Below are 4,094 nucleotides of genomic sequence, written 5' to 3'. Positions count from 1 at the left end.
AACTCACTGTCTAGCCCCACCGTATTGTTTCCACTGGTGACTTCGTCCCTTTGTTGCGTTTTCTACGCGCTGAAGTTTCGAAATATTAACGCTTTTGATGCATACGTGAGAACGACACGGTGTGACACTTAACTTTGGAAGGTCTGACTAGTAATAACAATTTCAAAAATATTTCTGAGTTTATAAGAAGATAAAAATTTCTGACTAGACAAGGAAAAGAATTTTCCCACCAAATGCAAATAAGGATTTTTGGTACAAAAGGGTAGAATTGGACGGTTCATTTTCACTGAGCCATTGAATTTTTTGGATAATTTTCCGAAAATTTTTCCCATGTGCGGCAATTTTCACCTGAAATATTGAAAAATATTTTACGAATTATCATTGGTATTCCCATTTTAAATTGTCGGGTTTTCTTCAATCGTTCAACAATGCAAAAGAAAATGCGCGGAAGTGATCGAATTTTACGGAGAAGCGATCGGTATCTGGAGATAGGTAAACCGAAAGTGCATGATTGTTTCAAGGCGTCGGACAATTGCAATGTGTTGAACGCCCGAGGATGATGGGAATGTGTTTTCTATTCATTTTGAAATCATTCTCATCCGTATCAAGTACATATTCGCAGGTAGTCGTGCATGGATCGGTGATTTGCTTCCTGGTCATTCGACTGTTGTGAAGAGTAAATAAAAAAAATGGCTATCGAGAGAGCACGTGATATGGAAATACGATTTGTTCTTTATAATTTATCACTTACCATTGAATTCACTCTTTGTGAAATGAATGGGTTTTGAAAATTTTCTAGTCGTAAAAAAGTGTCTTAAGTGACCTGAATTGTTTTCATCTTCAGGTGAAATTTATTCTTTTTATTCCATTAAAATTATCATCTGCGATTGGTTCATATCAATATGCTATTAATTGTAATCCTCGGGACCGATGGCAACCGGAGGAATAAAAAAAAAATCTCTCATTGTCGTGATAATTATTCCTCGGTATAAATTAATGTGACCGTTTCCGCCTCTTACTTATTCCATGTCTCTTCACTCCCTTTCTCCGACTTATTTTTTCTTCACTCTCCATTCCACCGTTTCCCCCCTCATGGCCCAGATGATGAGAACTTTTATGCCGGATCGATACTCGCGTTGGAATCAATTTTCTCAGATTTTAAAGGAAATTGCGGGTGTGTGTGAGGGAGAAAGAGAGCGGAGGGAGTTGATGGAAGTGAGTTAAAAGTACAAATTAAGCTAGCCCCCGGGTGGGGAGCACGGGGGTTTCTTCTCTCTCCTTTGAACACTTTTGCGCGCTGTTTAATTAAGGAATTAACGTTCGTTAGAGAAAACTCGAGTTCTTCTCACTGCCCTTGGGTTTTTCTTTTTCCTGCATTTTTATCATTAATTTCTTCACTAAATGATCGATTTAATTAAATACGTTCGGGGAGATTATCATCGACCGGTTAGGCAGCTCGGGGATTTACTATTAATTCATCAGGTAATTTGCTTGGATAGTTAATGATAATGAGACCAGTCCGCCCTCATTACCTATACCTTTTTTTCGTGAAACTTCAGGTCTGAGAAATGACGATAACCGGGAAAATTTTAAATCTGGGGTTTTGTATATTTTAATTTTCAATTCACTTCCATAATTTTTTTTTCGTTTTATTCTGAAAATATTAGAAAGTTAATTTTCCGGAAAGACCTATGAATGACTGAAAATTCCTTCATATCTCAGGATTTTCACGAACAATATATTGCAAAGTGAATTTAAATTTAATTTTACCGCTTTCAAATTTTAAATGCAGTAATTATTTAAATATTAAAAAATCCAACAGTGTAGAAGGAATTCGGAGAGCAAGGCCATAACTAATAATCACGGGAGAACTGTGTTTCCTTATAGTTTGAGGTGACGCCCAAAATCCGCTGTTAGGTAATAAAAAATGGATAGGTAATGTGAAGGTCTCACATCAGTCCTTCATACGTGCTTAAAATATCCCAATATTCAATTAGCTCTCTCAACATGTTTTCCAATCACAATAGAAAAAGAATTCAAAAATTGACAATAGAGTTCTCGTCGCTCTAATTAAATTAAATAAAACATAAAGTCATTGAATTAAAATACGAGTCAGCACTGATAACGGACTCGATAAAATTAGTTTATCCAGATGTAGAGAACAGATTGATTGTTGTGTCTATTAGACCCCAATGTCTTGAGTGAGTCAGGAATTAAGTCGATGTTGTGTTTATTAAATTACTGAAGCGGTAAAAAATAATCTGGATTTTCATGATTTTTTCTTAATTATCACTGAAGATAATAAATGAAGAAAAAAATACTGCGTTGATGAAAGAAGAATAAATCTATTTTCTAGTACATTTTCATAGATTATTATTCTATTGTTCGTTAAAAACCCGAAGAAACAATTTCTCATGGCTTTCCCATGACATTCGTCTGTAATCGTCTGCATTTATGACGAATAATTTTGTTCCAAGTGCAGGTATTCTAGACAATTAAATTCCAGTTGAGTCGAGTAAAATCTTAAGTAACGATCCTCCTAGCCTCATTACATACACAAACTGGACTATAAATTTATATCGTTAGACTCGAGAAGAAGTGAAAGGGAACGTCCGAATCCCGAAGTCCTGTTAAAATCATCCACTCACTTATTTTTTACTTCAGTTGCAATTGAATAACCATCTCAATTTGAAATCGACGCTGATGTTATCGAAGCGCAATAAATTTGTGTCACAATATCGAGAACTTCTTAGTCGCGGAATAGTTTTAGCTAATGGATAGAAGGTGTTAGGAAAATGTTATGAACGTTTAGAATACTCAGTCGTGGGAAATTAATTAATGCTCTAATCTGAACGATATGATGACTTGAGGATGGGAAAGCAAGTTTTTCATTCTTTCAGTTTATTATGACTCGGTGTGATGCCTGGAAACCAGTTTTATATTCTCCAATTTGTTCAGATGTATTGATTTTATTTAGCCTAGATTTCAGGAATAATTTCTTCCCAGGAATTTCAGAAATTTACGGCATTATTCATTGCTTAAGAATCAGAATTTTTCAATTTTCAGTAGAATTTCTAGTGTACTAATAACGTTTCATTAAAAATCCCGATGACTTCAGATATTATTATTATTTGTTCAGCTCATGAAAAATTTAGATTTTTCAGATATAAAAAGAAACGTTTCTTCGAACAACATTGAATACATTTTTATTTTGGCAAAAACTGATCCTCACTATGTGATGAACTCCATTTCCCAGATACCATAATCATCTGTCTGAGAATCCGCCTTACAATTGCTTTCCACGAATTCATTGTTTTTGTTCTCACAAATTAAAGAAAAAAATTCCATCCGTTCTCTTCTTCCAGTGTCACGAGTTTAGTCGCAAATTGACTTTGGTTTAGCCTTCCAGAAGGTTTGAAAATTATTCCACTGTCAATTGGAGGTGAAGTGAAAAGATACTATTACAAATGGAGTCCTGTCGGCGTTGGTCACCTAATTGCAGCGCGATCCCAATTTAATTTTGCGCGACTTTCCTCGACGAGAAAGGAAGAATGTACGGATGTTGCTGGGGCTGGGGGGGAGGAGGAGATGAAGATGACCGCAAAGGGATCCGGTTTCGGGAGTTTTTATTTTTCTCTTTCAACCCAAGAAAGTCGGAAGCGATTTCATCAATTTCCTTCAGTTCGGTTTAATAAGTTTTTCAGTCTGTTTTGATATTTTCGCTCAGATTATTAATGAACTAATATGATTCTTTGACAAGAGTTCCGTACATCTTAGGGGATTAAAGATCTTCGTAGAGTTGAAAATTCTATTATTGCAGTAATATTTTTCGGTGAATTACCTTGAGATTTTCTTTTTGCAAAAAATTCATTCTGCTTTTCTCACGGCATTATTTTGGTTGAATTACCCTTCACTGTTACGGCAAAATGTCTACACATTGAGTAATTATTTGTATTCGCTGATGTAATTTTTTATGGAATGCCGGATTAATTTTGCAGGACGAATTACCATAACGTTAAAAATGTTGATGCACGGGGATAATAATTCCCCATTCGTCTCGCATTCTTTTCCTCGATCTAGAGTAAATAAAAAAA

At 35.2% G+C, this 4,094-nt stretch overlaps 1 protein-coding gene across 1 annotated transcript in view; it reads left to right on the top strand.

Moving 5' to 3' along the window:
- Positions 1 to 4,094, top strand: part of LOC135164118 (RING finger protein 17-like) — a 93,477-nt gene that overhangs the window by 28,669 nt on the left and 60,714 nt on the right. The window lies entirely within an intron of this gene.

The sequence above is a fragment of the Diachasmimorpha longicaudata genome, chromosome 1 (genome assembly GCF_034640455.1).
Source record: "Diachasmimorpha longicaudata isolate KC_UGA_2023 chromosome 1, iyDiaLong2, whole genome shotgun sequence".
Taxonomy (NCBI): domain Eukaryota; kingdom Metazoa; phylum Arthropoda; class Insecta; order Hymenoptera; family Braconidae; genus Diachasmimorpha; species Diachasmimorpha longicaudata.
Note: the sequence above shows the minus strand (reverse complement) of the source record. Positions and strands in the feature narration are given on the sequence as shown.